Below are 17,595 nucleotides of genomic sequence, written 5' to 3'. Positions count from 1 at the left end.
GTCTTCACAGAGGAAGAAGTATGGGTACATCTTATAGACTGTGGTTTTAGAAAGTTTTTAAGTATGAAGAAATCTCCTGAAGTACAACTGCAACCGTGATGCCAAACTTCAGTAATACTTGTACATACACGGGAAATGTGCCCACCTCCTTTCTGACTACAGGGGAAGAATTGGGTGTCATGGGCACAGAACTGAAGTTTACAAACATGTTTTGAATTTTAATTTAGGACAAAAAGTGAGGGCATGTGCACCTGAGTGGCGCATGTTCTAGCTCACTGTGTCACTGGGGCACCAGTCAGTGTATGTAGTGTGCTGCACATGAACAGAGTGCCTTAAGAGACCTGCTTCGGTTTGAATGCTTATCTTGTTGATTGTACATTGATTAGGTCTGTGCAGGTTCTTTGTCCGTCTACAGGGTGCTGCAAGCATTCAGGTTACAGTGACCGCTTTGCTGCCTTTTCTGCTTCTGTGAAAAACAAAATATCCTCCCCACCCCCTCCCAGTCTTTCCCTTTGACTCTGGCAGTTTTCAGAAGTGAAGGTGCTGCAGCTTGTCAGCACTTTCCATCAGATACCTGGGCAGTGGGAGCCTGCGCTCCACACAATGTGTGGCAGAATGAGAGCGAGCTGGGGGCTGTTTTTGCAGGTTTTTGTCAGGCAGCCAGGCTAGATCCCTTTAGACAAAAAGAGGGCATTTTTAGAATAACAAATGCTCGATCAGTGACAGCCCAGACAAAGTGATGTGTTTCAGAAAACTGCTGCTCAGGAAGGAAGACTGAAGATACTGGGGAAAAAGGATGCTCAGCTTTACAGAGCCATGTTAAACACGTGCTAAATTTTTCCTGAAAGAAAATAAGTAAAACTAAGTTGGCTAAACCCACCAATGACTTCTTCTGTCATTGACGTTTTTGTTGACTTCTTTTCCCTAGAAATGAAATCTTAGACTTATGCTGAGGTCTTCTTCATGTGAAAAAAACAAGAAAGAACTTGTTCCCTGTGGTACATTATTCCTTTCTAGAGATAGGGAGGGTGATGTTTGTAATGTACGTGATCTCAGCCTTCCACCCTAATTCATATAGCCAGATATGGGAGTGCATGGCAGATCCACTTCCCCACAGAAGCAAACCTCTGCCTTTAGCAAACCTTGCTAATGCTTTGGAGCACCCTGGACTATACCTTGGAATCTGCAAGGATCAGGGCTCAGAAACAACCAACCCCTCCCCACCCCTAAGTCTTTCACTCAACTTTCATTAACAGAAAACCAAACAAAAATATTACACACAGAGAGAGGACTATAAAGAGCAGTTCTCACTGTTACAATTGCAATGAAATTCTCAGATCCCCTCTCCCCCCAGACTCTCCAGCTCCTACACAAGAGTTCCTGAGGAGGCTGCAGAAACCCTAGTGCAAAAATGCAGAGAAGGTACAACTCTCTCAAACAAATAAGTTCCTAAATACCCAGAGAGAGCAAATTAAATGCCAGAACTGGTGCTTTGTTTGTGTGGTTCACCTGCAAAGTTTGTTTTGTAAAAGAAGTGCAAACAAGCACCGCCATTTCTGTTTTTAAATCCGAGTTTGATGACTGGCAGAGCTCTGTACCAGCTTCTCCCATTTATGGGAGAATAGAATAAAAGAAAGTAAGGAAACATTGCTGACTTTTAAAGTTTGCTGATTTTCTAAAATACAGCAGCATAATGCTTAGCTAGAAATAGAGAAAGAATTCTTACAACCCATTAACGGTGAAACCATTCCCATTTTTTACTAAAAAAGCTGCATTCAGAACTCAGGGGAGCAGAAGTTTCTCAGTCATCCTCCATGTTTACTAACGTACAGATACCTAAAAATATGTGTTTACCAATCACAGGCTACCCAAGTTTAATAGATCAGAAAGAAACTAACATCAGTTAAAATTTAACAGTCGCCTCCTAGCTTGTGTGTCTGCAGACTTTGAAGCTATGCCCAGGACAAAGTAGGAGTTCTTTGTGGGACTAACCTGATTTGAGCATAGTTAGAGGGTAACCTTTGGAGGGCTGCCTATACAAATGATCCCTCTTGATAACGTCTGCCTCGAGCATGGTGAAATGTTTCTTGGATCGGATTCACTAACAGTTTCTGTCCTCTTTGAGCACCTTTCAAGTTAAAAGAAAAAGAAAATGGGTGAAAAGTTTACCCTAATGATAAGTCGAGATTGTTGACCTAAAATGGGAATTGCCCAAGCCCTTTTTATGATTTACTAAATAAAGATATTTACTCTAGTGTGGTGTTACTAACTATCTGATGGGCTGGACACCACAGGATGGGACTGAACAATCAAAAGCTGAATTTTTTTTTCATTCAAGTCTGCATTTGCTGCTGAAATCAATCCTTTGCTTCAGCTCTCTTAAGATGGACTGAAAGAGATGAATGCTGTTTTCAAAAATAGTGAGATTTGTTTGCTGGAGCTGGGATGTAAAGGCACCGATATTCCCCTTTTTTCTCCTTTTCCCAGTACAACAGAACCATTTTCTAAGCATGCAGCTTATGCTGAAAGTATCACAGGGCCCAGATGTGGACAGCCACAACTATGGAAGGGAGAATTTTAGCCCACACTAAGCTTTAAATGTCTGCTTTAGATAGTTCCTTGTCAAATGGGAGCCTGAATGCGCACTGTACGCACCTTTCTCTGCAGCTGGGAAGGTGAAGGGAAACACTAGGTGCATTGTTTCAGTCCATTATTGCCAATGTAGTTCGCGTTAGTGCACAGATTTGAGAAGGTTTCATCTGGAAGACCAGGACAATCATTTCCCTTAATTTGCATTTGGATTTCCTAAACTTCTGAAGGCTGTTCCTCCTGCTTCAGGAAAAGGAGCAAGGTCCATGAACATGACAATTTTGCTGTCTACTGCATGCTTCCTCCCCACCCCTGGGCCACCTTGGGTAATCCCGAGGCATGTCACCACTGCTTCGTGCTTTGTTTTTCATTCAGAAACACCACCTCAGATTGTCCTTTCAGAAAATGAAAGCCCCTGAGACTTCCTCTCATGCCAGTATTTTAGGAGATTACTTGTTGCCTGTTGTCAACATCAGTGTTCACCCCACTTACGTACCTTGTGTATGACACAGATTTCTCCTGCTATCCTATTAGTGAAATCTCATCACATTTAAATCCAATTATCATTAACTCAAAAGACAGCCAGCAGTGGATAGATTTCCTGTGTTTTTAGAGCTGGAGTGTAAGTATCACGTGTTCAACTCTGTTTCTTTGGCTGAAAGGATAAACCCTCCCCTATAGCTCAGGTACAGAGGCCCTTGGAATCACCAACATTTCACAGGGATCTCTGAAGCCCTGCAGTGAATTTCAGCCTCTGCTCCGTATTGGAGATGGCACGAAGTGAATTTCCAGCAGACTGAAGAAGCTCTGCTTTCAGTAAAACGGTCCCTAACCACCAAAGCCTGTCAGCACGTACACAGCGCTTCAATTCCATCTGCCCTGTTCAGTAGCATGTGTAAACTTGGAGTTTGTGATATGACGCTTAACAGCTAATGTAACAACACAAACCACTTATGAAATACGAGATTCTTCTTCTTCTTAATATATTTTAGAAGACATTTGCCCGTAATGTCTTCCAGAAACACAAGACTACCCTTGCTGCAGCTTAATAAGCCATTCTTTTACTCTGTGCTCTTTGAATTTCAACACACTTTCCCAGATGCCACTCCCAGCTGAGAGATGGGCTGTTTCTACATTTAGCAAACAAAAATGTAAACAGTCTGCAGTTTAATGAACTAATGTCATGAACTAGAGGTCTTCCCTTCCTCTCCTGCCTCCCCAAGGAAGAATTTCAATTGGCCTCTAAGCAAGTATTTAAACCTCTCTAAAGACAGTATTGCCAAAAATGAAATCAAAGTGGCTTTCGTTCTGCCTTCATCCCTACTAGCTATTAAATATGGAACTATTCTGGAAATCATGAACTGAGAGGCAGTCCTATTGTCATTTCAGTCCCACAAGAATCTGTTTAGGTTTTCCAATTTCAAAGAGCAGTAAAAAAGATAGATTTAATTTAGTAAACATGTGTATGTTGTTTAAAACTTTCATAGCAAAGGTAGGAGAATATATCATCTTCACGGCTCATATGTTATGGTTATTTAGCTAAGAGCCATGAGTTCAGGTGGCCATAGTTTTCCAGAAAGCTGGTATGTGCTCAAATAGAGGTACCCACTTTCTGGGTACAGAAAACAGACTCATCTGCAAACAGCCAAAGTACTGCCTAGTGCTGCTTGTAACACCCTGTCAGTCTCACCAGCCAGCACTGGATCCAAAGCCAACCTTGGGTAGTTACACTACATAATAAATTTTCACTAGCATGTTACCAATGAATATTCATATCCCAGAGGTACACAGCTGTGATATGGACTCAGACACAGAGAGGATCCACACCAACACAAACACGAAACACAGAAGCTGAGTGTTATGGCCCTTCCAAATGCAGCCTGTCAGCGCACCCCTGAATTTTGAAGGATGCCAGTCAGAACCCATCTGTTGACTCTGAGTTTGACCAGAGCTGTTAGTCCTCCTGGTTAAGTGAACAGAGGCAGCTGTTTGCCATCCAAAAGCAAATGCCTTACCTGATTTGTCCTGAACTGTAACAAGTAAGAAAACAGTACGGGGTGTTTTTGCTTCAGTGGCCAAAATACTCATTCTGCATAACTTGTATGGCTAGAAATTACTGTGTCTTATCCAGTAGGGGACTAATGTAGCTCTGACTGGGATTAATTGGCTGGGTTGGAAAGATAACACATTGATAAGGCTTATGTTATATAAACAAGCTATTTTGTGTACTTTAATGTGAGGTAAATGGATATTGGTGAAAGAAAGGAAAAGACAGAGCTAGGGCAAATGCTCAACCATTTCAGGCAAAGAAGAGCTGGATGGGATTACCTATGCCATACCTTTGGTATCAAAATGTCCTTGCTTTCAGCAGGCAGATAAACCTTATTCTGGGCTGAGCCAGCCTCCTCACACATCGTTATTGGTTCATGGTGTCTCTCTTCCTTTTCCCTTAGTCAGTGAGGGCATGGAAAGCACAGAAATCTGGTGCAAATTGCCCATACGGAAAGTCCACGAGCTCCTGATAAACAAGGGCTGCCTCCAGGAGCTGGACTCTTCCCTGACTACAGTTTTCCTCTTTTGAAGCAACTTCGGGGTTTTCTTCCGCAGACATCCCCAACCCTTTCTGCCCTTTGCTGCCTTTGCCAACCTTGTTTTTTGGTTCTGTTAAACCCTCTTCAAGGAATTTTGTGACTACAAAGAGGGAATTTCAGTGGTGTTAACAATCCTACCACCAGTGCCAGGGCTGAAGCAAGTGGGATGCCAGACCATCCGAACTTGACTGCACCTTACCGGTTGCTGTTGAGGAGAAAGAAGGGCTGTTGCAGTGAAGAAGGGGTGGCAGGCAAAAGGCAACCTGGTAAAATGGAAGGAGAGCAGCTCCTGGCACCCCAGCACCTTGCTTTAACACAGGCATAATGAAGGTTGAGGCTGGCTGGAAATGTGCAGTACTACGATGCTGACTCTTGCAGACTCAGGACATTATCCTATGTGCTCCTCTACAAAGCTTCACATGGAGAAATAAAACAGCCTCCTGAGATAATGCCGGTTTATAGTAGAAACCCAGAATCAAATATAGAGAGATAGATAGGCTGAACTTTCTTGCTATACAAACTATGTACTTGCCTGCAATGACTTCTAAAATAAAAGAGGGCAAGGTAGTGCTTGGCATGGAAGGAAGCATTTCCAAATAAGAGGATTTTAATACTTTACTCTGGCCAATATGTTATTTTGTTTTTACTTCATGACTAATTTGTCTTGGATTTTAAAGGTTATTGTGAGTTACAAGAATGCGTCCAGGATTTTAATGGATTTGAGCTTAAATAATTTTGTGTAAAATATACCTGAATTAGGAAAATACCACAAAAGGAAATCTTTTGAAAGCACCAGTCTTTAGAACTGATAAATAAGAAAATCTAACACATGCCAGACAAATACACATAGTGTGCAGTGGTACACGTCATCCTTGTGTTGTCCTGGTTTGGATTCATTCTGAGTGCACAGAAAGAGTCTTTTCATGGGCAGTGGTATGGGACCACACTGATATCATGAGGATGGAAAAAGTAACAATTATAATTGTAAGCAGAATACACTGATGACAAATACTGGTGCTGATTAGATTATATTAACATTTCCCAGTACATTTTCCTCACCTGTTTTTGTTGCCTTTTCTGCTTGACTGTACCTCCGCTTCCATCTATTGCATCTGTCAAAGGGGTTTAACCACTGAACTTCTAATGCTGGAGAAAAAAACCCCATGTTTAGTGGCACTTGTCATTGCAGAGAGTGGAAATGAAAGGTCATTGGTAGTCATTGCATGTGGCTTAATAGTCATGTACCATTTTGCACGTCAGTTTGTCCTGGATAAAGTCATTAGTACAGAGAATGTGTGTTCCAGCTTCCAGACTTGTTCAGCTTATACAATGCTAATAGAGCATGTCCTGGAGAAAACTCTTTCTTTAGGGATATGAACACCTTTCTGCTTTAAAATGGTGAAGATTTGAACAAAGAATTATTCTGTGTGTGAAAAAAGTCTGCTGCTTATTTAAGAACAAAAAAGCTGGATATAGATCAATCTTAGGGGAGAATTATCAATAACAACATACTTCTCAGGGTGAAAAGAGGGCTGCTGTAGTACTTATGCAGCATCACTCTTTTTTTATTGGCACTATCAGATTTCAAAACCCACTGACTAAAAGTCATTGGTTTTGCACCCCTTAAGCATAAAATTGTCAGTGCCACACTATTTTAAGAAATGACAAAGGATGCCCCAAACCACAAAGCTTGTTTCTTAATCTATGAAGACATAACTGGGAGTAGGCTGAGCTAGACGCAGAGAAATATGAAACAACCGTATAAAGGCAAAGAAAGTCTATTGTAATCTCTGGCTGAGTTAAATCTGCATTTGTAAGAAGCGTGTCAACTCAGCCAACAGAAGTTGGCAGCTGTATGTGCACAGCTAGTTTTCCAAAGGAAGGCCAAAGAAAAACTAGAGTGTGTTTATTTTGGCTTCAAGACACTCTTACCCCAGCTGAAAGCTCAGCTATGTTTGTTATGAGACCAGAATGATCTTTGTTCTACTCAGTGCACTATCATTCCTTTCAGATACATGTACATTCTTAGAACAAATAATAATTTGCATCCAGAGGTAATGTTTCTGAGGAAGGTTAATACCGGTGAGGTTATCTGACTACTTAGCAAGCAAGAGGGTATCTTCCGCAGCTCTCCACCGTCTGGCATCTTTCAGTATCCAGAATTTTCTTCAAACCCCTACACTGGTCTCACTTTTTTCAGATGGGGAAATCAAAGCGTAGGGAGATTATTTGATTTACTGTAGGGCTGATAATTTCCAATCTTGTTGCAGCCTCATTTGAGAAAATTGACAACACACTGTAATTCCCAGGTAAAGGCCTTTGGCTTTCAAAACAGAGTGATAATGAAGCACATGGATGTTTACAAAAGTGATGTTGCACACAACATTGCAACACAACACTGCGATTCGAGGAATCAGAGAATCACAGAATCAACTAGGTTGGAAAAGACCTTGAAGATCATCAAGTCCATGATGAATAGATTGGCCATTCTAAGCGTGAAAGCAGAATAATCGTGTTTACCTTATTACGGAGAGATGTGTGGCTGCCTCCCTTAATGCAGGTGTCATCTGGATGACTTAGCTCAGAGCTGCAATGAAATGTGCTTTGAGATACGAGCATTACTGGAGCTTTGGGAAAGGCTATGGGAGAGTGATGGGAATATTGCTGCAGCTGGGATGAATTCCAGGGGGAGGGACAGAGATAAAGGGTCCCCCACTGAGGGTGGGTGGGTGCTGCTGTGTGGGAGTATGTGGCTCCTGGGGTGTCCTACATGAGGAGCGTGCGCCTGCTCACAAGCTGAACAGGAGCTGGGGCAGGTCAGTGGAATGCTGGTGAGGCTGCCTAAATCAGGGTTAACATCAGTGGTGGTCCTGCCCGGCATAGCTCAGAGTCTCTGGGCTTGACTGGGCTGCTGCTGCATCTCTGGGCTGGCAGGAGGCGTAAAGTGGAGCCACGGAGCCCTGCCCAGAGCCCCACTCCATGTCCAATACGTCCTGTCTGCTCTGCGTGCCCTGCAGGGCTGCGCCTGGCTGCCAGCTGCTGCCTGCTTTAAGTCACACAAAAGCTCTGGTACAGAGCCAGGTGCTGATTCCAGATCTTCAGAGCTTCAGGCCAGTGACTTCATCACTGAAATGCTTCATTTCTTGTCAAACCACTCGCACTTGCTCTCCAAGGTGTACTTACGGCTGTGAACAATAAAAAAGAAAACAGAAAGAAACTTAAAAACTGTGATTACTTTATGAAAAAATCTCTCAGAATACAAAAAAGAAGCCGTAATTTTATAGAAACAGTTCCACAGAAATGATAATGTCTGCAGAATTTTACCAGGAATTATTACTCATTCTTTTCATTCAGACCTGTATACCTGCTGGAGAGTTCTGCACCAAGCCTGAAAAGCCTACTTAAAAAGCATTAAATTATCATTTGGACTTCATATAAAGATTGTCAGGGAAATTATTTCCTTCTGCAAATCAGCAATTTCATACTTGAACTAAAATTCACCTTTAATAAAGTCCACTATTATTGTTATAATTGAACAGCTGTATAAAACATACTCTTTTTCTACCTTATAAATGCACTTCAGTGAAGTACTGCAAGATGACAAAGATTACTACCTTTGTATCTTTAGACGTTTGCCCATTAAACACACCTGAAAACATTTTTTTTCCCCAGGATACCTTAGTAACTGATATATCATGTAATGTTAATGCATGCTGTCATACTAAGTTCCCACAAACTGATTTTGCTGATGGCATGAAATGAGTTAAATTCAGAGCCAGATTTGTATCTTAATTCATATAAATGCCAGCTGCAGTGGAAGCATTAGAATTAGTAACCAATTGTCAGTCCCAGAATACCAGTGAATTTCTTAGCCTACTAGGTGGGCATTAAATATTTAGATGCTTTACCAGCTTTGGTTGACATAGCCACAGACTGTGATTGCTGGAAAGAAGAACTTTGGCATCTCAATGGTCCACAAGAGATTTCTTCACTACAGAAGGCAGACACACAAAATGCATGAGAGCCTGCATCTAAAGTATGGTATCATTTTGCAAATTGTATTATCCAGACTTATCGTGCATGTATCAGTTTTGAATTTAATCTCTGCATTAACTGACTTTCCCGCAGAGGATGCACCCTCCCAGGAAGATGTATTTTCATTACCTTCCTATTTGGTTTTTGCAATACTGTTTCGGAGGCAAGCTTGAAAAAGCAGAATGGCAGTTAGATCTCCATCTGGGTTTTGCAGAAAGTTTGTGGAGGTTGGAAAAGGGCTTAGGAAAAGATAAGTTAGCATCAGATACATAGCTTTCAGATCAGATTTATCAAGTCTGCTATGACTACTGGCCTTAGGGAAACAGGACAGGCCTTGCTAGTGAAATCCTTGCATAGTTATCTCTATATCCAAGACCTTATGATTTGCGTGAAATGCTGCCTCTTGCCATAGGCCACTAAAGATGCTGATGCTTCGCTCTTCAGTGGTAAGTTGGCAACAGAGGAATGAACAGGCTCCTACCATGTGCTGTGGCTGATGTGTCAGATTAGCCATTTCCATTTGATGGGTAGTTTTTTCTTTTCTTGGCACCTGATAGATGAGTTGTTTTTTGTTACCTTCTGAGTCCTGTGGTCACGTGCAGTCTTACTGAACTGGTAACAATACAGGACCGGGGAACGCACAAGGAAAGAAAAGGGTATTTTACCCTGCCTGCCATTTTCCTCCTGGTTTGTCTATGCTTGCTCAGGAAGTCCTGCTGCTGCAGAGAGAAGAAGCATGTACAGGGGCTCAGCCAAATACACTTTGCTCACAGGAGACTCAGGAGTAGTCATTGCCAGAGTCAGGGACTAATGTGAATCTAAATTCACAGAGTAAGAAATCGTATGCAAAAAGAAAGTAAAATCTGGTTTGTTTCACTTCATTCTCCACCTCTTTGTAAGCTGTTTGCATGCTAGCCTTTAAGAGAAGCACCTGCAGTAATCTGTGACAGTGAGAGTATTAGAAAGGTGCTTCAAGAAAGTCTGAAATAGCATTTTCACCTGCCTAAAGTGTGCCCAGTGATGGCCAAGTCACACAAACACTGCTGGCAGAGCCTTGTTACCGAGAGGGCAGACTGACACCAGAGCCTGCACCTTCAGCTGCAAATCCAATCCAGCTCACAAAGACACTTTGTCCCTGTCCTGGAGCAGCCATGGCGGGTCACCTCCATCTCTTCCCTGCAGATCACTGCCAGAAGACTTGGAGAAGTGCAGCAGTGCTGCCAAGGGAGCACCCTCTGGGATGGGGACCGAAGATGCAGCTCTCTGCCAGGAGAAAGCTTCTGCTGATGAACCTGATGGGACAGGGGTGGCAGAGCCCAACAACCCATCTTTACATAGTGCGTGCCAGAGTCTGATGTCCATAATGCACAAATCCCAATATTAAGTGGAATTTCTACTGTGTTTCAAGAATGCACTAATTATACTTAAAAGGTGAGGTAATTAGGTGGTGAATTGGCCTTAGATCATAGAATCATAGAATCATAGAATAGTTAGGGCTGGAAAGGACCTCAAGATCATCTAGTTCCAACCCCCCTGCCATGGGCAGGGACACCTCACACTAAACCATCGCACACAAGGCTTCATCCAACCTGGCCTTGAACACTGCCAGGGATGGAGCACTCACAACCTCCCTGGGCAACCCATTCCAGTGCCTCACCACCCTGACAGGAAAGAATTTCCTCCTTATCTCCAATCTAAACTTCCCCTGTTTAAGTTTTAACCCGTTACCCCGTCTCCTGTCACTACAGTCCCTGACAAAGGGTCCCTCCCCAGCATCCCTATAGGCCCCCTTCAGGTACTGGAAGGCTGCTATGAGGTCTCCACGCAGCCTTCTCTTCTCCAGGCTGAACAGCCCCAACTTCCTCAGCCTGTCTTCATACGGGAGGTGCTCCAGTCCCCTGATCATCCTCGTGGCCCTCCTCTGCACTTGTTCCAGCAGTTCCATGTCCTTTTTATGCTGAGGACACCAGAACTGCACACAATACTCCAGGTGAGGTCTCACAAGAGCAGAGTAGAGGGGCAGGATCATGGAATAGAAAACATTTCGTAGTGATTTAAAAAATGCATAATGCAAGACTGTGTGTATTTCCATAGATCAAATCTTTTCAGGAGCTTTTAAGCACAGATTTATTTATTTTTATTTAACTGTCAACACTCCTCTGAGCAAATGCTCTTTCACATTAGAATGAGGGTTTAATGCCGAGGTAAAAGCTTTGGGCAGATTCTTGCCCAGCATGAACTCACACCTTTAGGATGGCTCTGCTTGTTTAAATAGCTTTCTGCTAATGCTGTGAATCACAGCTTTTACTGCTGACAATATACATGACCTGAGCAATAAATTACTGCTGACAATATACATGACCTGAGCAATAAACATGATTTACATATCAACCCATCAAGAACATTTTTTGCCTTGGACAGAATCAAAGTTCTTCAACAAGTTTAGAGGACAACTGGCCAACACCTAATCTCCTATTCAGAAAGGAGGAAAAAAGAGCAACCGACTAAGTGATTAGTGGCCAAAAAATAAAATCAGAATAAATAAAGAAGTCTTTTAGTATTAGAAGTATTTACAAAATATGGTTTTGATGAAGTCAAAGGTGATTAATTCAGATACCAATGCACACATGTACCTGCTGAAATGACGAAGGTTGCATGTTCTGGACATTGATTTACTTGATCAATTCAGACTGATCATTCAACACTTGAAACACTCAAAAGTAGACAGTTTCGGAAGGCAGTGTTCATACACAGGTTTATTGCCTGCAGATTAGTGACTGGGTCTGTACGCTCTGCAGCAGCCACATCCTCAGGGTAATTGAGCAGAAGACAGTCATGTAGTGTTGGTGTTAAGAAATGCTCAAATTCACCTCAGCAGAATTTCATCTGCACCTAGGGGAGTTATATCAGAAAGGGATTAGGCACAATTCAGCCCTAACATAGAACTGCAGCAGCTAATTTATGGTACTATTAATTCTTACTGAATAGGGTATATGTAAAATAGTTTAAATACATGCTGCATATATACCCACAGGAAACAGATGCACAATTGCTCATGCTGATTTTCTTTTCTCTGTTTTGATGATGTTTCTCCTTAGTATGCTCAGAACCACAGTGTTCCTGAAGCTGATTATAATCCCTCCCTCAGACTGCAGAGTTATAAGAGCATTTCAATCTATTTTACTTGTCTTGATAAAAACCAGTTCATTAAAGAATGAGAAGTCCCTTGAAAAAGATGCATAATATTGGGTGTAGTAGTACTTCAAGGCAGGGAGGAAAATCTACAGAAGCATTTTTTACCTTCTGATATCTGAAAAAACCTACCTCCTCAATTAAAACAGAGGGTGTTTGTGTTTCAAGGGTATCCTAAGTAACTTTATAATAAGATCATTTAGGAATATTCAGAGGGGTAATGGCTTTATGTGTTTCTGGTGTGCTCTGTGTTTTGAGTATAAACACAAAACATCCAAACATGATAAAGGGAGAAAATACTAGAAATTAAAGCTTCAGAAATGTCTTTTCATTGTGCAGATTGCAATTCTATAGACAAAGTTATGATTTTCAAAAATAAGGAAAGAATAAATGATCAAGTTGTTAAGTTTGGGAAACATATTTTGTAAACTAGTGAGCATATAGATAGTTGTATTAAAATCTTTGCCAATCAGGTTGTCAAACTGGAATTTCTACAGTCAAAACGCGAGTTGTACATTGACACGTTTTTACAAGTTGGCAAATACAGGATTCATCCAAAGCCTGCTTAAATCAGTGAGCATTTTCATGGGCTTCAATAGGACACGCTATGCTTCATAATGCAAATGACACAGTTTTCTCAACACCTATCTCTGCAAAAGTGCTTCAAGCTTTATAATCAAAATGGATTAGTTTCAGCTTAGGAAGCTTATTAAAAATTCAGAGTTTCATGAAGACTCCACATGCATATTTTTCAACACATTATTCTTCAAAACTGTCTATATTTCATTTATTTATATGAAAAAATCCCAACAAACCAATCCAAAACCAGCTAACAGGTAGAACAGAGAACCAGAAGTCAGGAAATCCAGGCTGGGTTCAAACCTGTTTGTGATTCTGTTCAATAATTTCAGAATGCCATAGACATCTCTCCTCCAGCACTCGAAGTGCAAAGTTTTTTCTGCTAACAAAAACCTGCAAAAAACATTCATCAAACTGAACAATTAAACTTCTTTCTTTAAATACCTGCAATCCAGAACAGAATTTTGCAGACAAAAAATGGCCTAGAAAGCATTCATAAGCATCCATTGGCTTGCATGGCTTCTGCAAACACCCACTAAACAATTACATTTACAAATGTCTCCATGTGCTATAGAACGGGAAATTTTAGGATGCCTTTGATTGCACTTGCTTACACAGATTTACTATACACTGTGCGGGATGCAGACTGGGATATTGGAAGGTACCGGCAAGTAAGAATCAGTGATAAGGTCTGTTGCTCTCACACAAGAAAATGCTTGCAAATAAACTGGCATGAAGAAATGAACCCCACACCTGACGAGACGGGCAGTTGAGCCTGGGAAACAGATAGAATCATAGAATCATAGAATAGTTAGGGTTGGAAAGGACCTCAAGATCATCTAGTTCCAACCCCCCTGCCATGGCCAGGGACACCTCACACTAAACCATCCCACACAAGGCTTCATCCAACCTGGCCTTGAACACTGCCAGGGATGGAGCATTCACAACCTCCCTGGGCAACCCATTCCAGTGCCTCACCACCCTGACAGGAAAGAATTTCCTCCTTATCTCCAATCTAAACTTCCCCTGTTTAAGTTTTAACCCATTACCCCGTCTCCTGTCACTACAGTCCCTGACAAAGAGTCCCTCCCCAGCATCCCTATAGGCCCCCTTCAGGTACTGGAAGGCTGCTATGAGGTCTCCACGGAGCCTTCTCTTCTCCAGGCTTATGCTCCCTGCTTGTTCTGCTTAGTGGCTCTCCAGCTCAAAGCCTGACTCTGCCCAGTCCTCCCCAGAGAGAAGGCAGGATCCCCAGAGAAAAATGCCCTTTGATGGTCCAGAGGCCAGGCCAGGCCCTATTTGAAGGTTTATGATGTTATATAAAACAGTTAAATACAGCCCAAATAATACAGCGTTAATACAGTAAACCATGACATTTTCTGAGTTTGATAATAAAAAAGAAGTTAGTGCTATGTAATAACTACACAATTTACCATGATGTCTTTCACAGTGTTCTCTGTATTTTCAGCCAGTAAGTTCTCTCTGGCTTGTTGTTTTCGCACATTGCTGAGGAAATTGTCATACTGAGACTCGAAGAATGATGGTACTTTAGGTATTGGACTTAGCACACTTTGCAGAACGCTTTCCCGTTCTCAGCCCCTTCTGCCCTCCTCTTAGGTCAGGACTGCCTTGCAAGCAGGAGGGAGGTTTTCAGGCACGACTCCTGAACACGATCAGAATTTTGTTTTGGCCACCAAACCACATTTTCAGGGAATAAAGATTGAGATCGAATCAAGATAAAAGAGCAGTGGGGGCTGTTTTAGGGGGCAGGGACTGGAGGAATGGAGCCCTACCTGCTGTAGGAGAAAATCAGTTATAAGACCATCTAAGGAACCTGAAGGTGCACAAGTCCATGGGACCTGATGAGGTGCATCAGCGTGTCCTGAGGGAGCTGGCAGATGAAAGCATTATGCATCATATCTGAGAAGTCATGGCAGCCCACTGGTGAAGTTCCTACTGACTGGAAAGGGGGAAACACAACCCCCATTAGCCAAGCCCCACCCAATGCCAAATGCAAGATCCTGCACGTGAGTCAGGGCAATCCCAAGCACAAATACAGGCTGGGGGAGACTGGATTGAGAGCAGCCCTGAGGAGGACTTGGGGTATCAGTCAATGAGAAGCTCAACACAACCCAGCAGTGTGCGCTTGCAGCCCAGAAAGGCAACCACAGGTGGGCTGCATCCAAAGGAGTATGATCAGCAGGTTGAGGAAGGTAATTTTTGCCCCTCTGCTCTTGTGAGAGCCCACTTGCAGTACTGCATTCATCTCTGGGTACCACAACATAAGGATAAGGACCTGTTGGAGCAAGTCCAGAGGAGGCCACAAAGATGATCGAGGGCTGAAGCACCTCTGCTATGGAGACAGGCTGAGAGAGCTGGGCTTGTTCAGCCTGAAGAGAAGGTTCCAGGGGGACCTTAGACCAGCTTTTCAGTACCTAAAGGGGCCTACAAGAAATCTTGAGAGAGGCTTTTTACAAAGGCATCTAGTGACAGCACAAGGTGGAATGGCTTTAACTGAAAGAAGGTCTATTTAGATCAGATATTAGGAAGAAGTTCTTCCCCGTGAGGGTGGTGAGACACTGGAACAGTTGCCCAGAGAAGCTGTGACTGTCCCATCCCTGGAAGTGTTCAAGGCCAGGTTGGACTGGGCTTTGAGTTCCCCATGGCAGGGGGTTGGAACTCGATGAGCTTTAAGGTCCCTTCCAACACTAACCATTCAATGATTCTATGGTTTGTTTTCCTGAGGTGAGGAAGCAGAGGGCCCCAGTTCACACTGAACTCTGTGTGCTTACCTGGAATAGGAGAGGGTAAAGCTCCCTCTGCCTGATGCAAACCACAGATTTAGGAGCTTATGGCTTCGAGCAACACAAGTTCAAATCCCACCCTCAGAAGTCTTGAACGCCAATTCCCCCATGCTGGTAAATGCTCTGACCACCTGAGTGTTGAATGGAAAGTATGGAAAGCCATGACACCTCCCTCAATATTTCTCCCCACAAAGCTCAAGAGTTGAAAGTAGCCATTAAATTTTGCCTACAATTTGGAGCAAACAAAATCTCAGGTAGGTTCTGAAGATGCAAGGGAGGATTGCTAAAGGTTTGAATAATTGTAAGTATGCGAGTATGTAAGTATGCAGCTGTATTCTATGGACACTCTATATATCAAGTATATATATATATTTATGTATGTTAGCTTATCTTGCTGCAAAAATCAGAGCCATTTTCTATAAAGCTAAGCCACTAGTGAAATAAGCACTTACACTACTGGCTAGACGTATACTGAAGGTAGGGAGTAGTTACAAACTAGAACATTGCCCTGGAGTTACCTCTTGTTTTTTATTTCACTTCAGCCAAAGCCATCCTGGGCTCCGCTTGTGGGCAGTCTGGGAACCCCACCAATAAAACCACCAAAATAAAACCAATCCATCTACTGCCTTCGAGACGCAAAAATAAACGAACCTTCTTTTGCTATGAGCAAGTTGCCAATATGTGGTTCAGCATTTCCTGTGGTTCTCTCTTTACAATCCACCTATGCTAGAAAAGTAGTTGAGGGAGACTGGAAAGGCTGTTACTCAGTTTCACAACATACAATGGACATTTAACACCCATTAGAGCATATTATCCTAACATCATAAATGTTAGGGTAATATGTGAAATTTATTTAGCTGCTTTGGACTAGTAATATTCAATAATTGTGATGAAGCTCTGATCTAAGCAATACATTTCCACATTCTTTTTGTATCACTGCTTTTAGGATTGATAAGCTATGTGAAAAATTCCTCACTAACAAAAAGCTCTAAGATAGTGTTTGCTATCTGTTGTCTTTTAATCTGCTATATTTGAAACAAAGCTATGATATCAACACCACACATTTCCAAAACTGCCTTGATTGAAAAAGCTTAAAAAAAGTCACCACCTGGCTGACAACTTGGCGATGGCATCAGATCTGCCCAAAACACAAAAGTCTTCTGCTGTCTGGTTTTCACCTTCGAATCCCAAGCGAAAAAGACACTGGGGTGCAAATTGTGTGAAGTTATCACAGAGACCTTGATACCCTACATGCACCCAATTAAGGAAAAATGCTAATCGCAGAAATTTAGCCCATCAGGATTTTGCATTTACTACATTCTCAGGACAGCTGTGTGTCTATATGCTAAAAAGCATGAAGACTGAAACCTAAAAAGGGCGGATTGATAATCTTTCTTTTCCATCATTATTTTCTTCTAAAGAAATGACTGATATTTGACCTACTAACCCTACCGATTTGGTAATAAACCTAAATTTCAAGTTTATTTGCTAACATCCACTTACCAATTTCTACCACAATGTGTGGAATAAGGTTGGCAAATCAACCATGGAATACAGTGGCAAGATATTGAGGTTCAGCAGTGATCAAGCCTGCATTCCCTGGCTGACGCTCACAAGTGGTAACAACTCCAAAGTGGAAAAGCTGAGAAGCTTTTAGAGAGCTGAAGCGAAGGGCTATAGCCTCTGCAAAGAGACAGCCAGCTTGCTTTGCCCTGGCACAGCTCTCCTGAATGCCAGCAGCCTGAGCTGTGGCTCTGCTGCTGCAGCAGCAGCAGTCTGTGGCACTCAATGAGCAAAGACCAAGA

Source organism: Lathamus discolor, chromosome 3, assembly GCF_037157495.1.
Source record: "Lathamus discolor isolate bLatDis1 chromosome 3, bLatDis1.hap1, whole genome shotgun sequence".
NCBI lineage: Eukaryota > Metazoa > Chordata > Aves > Psittaciformes > Psittacidae > Lathamus > Lathamus discolor.
This window is presented reverse-complemented; position numbering follows the sequence as displayed.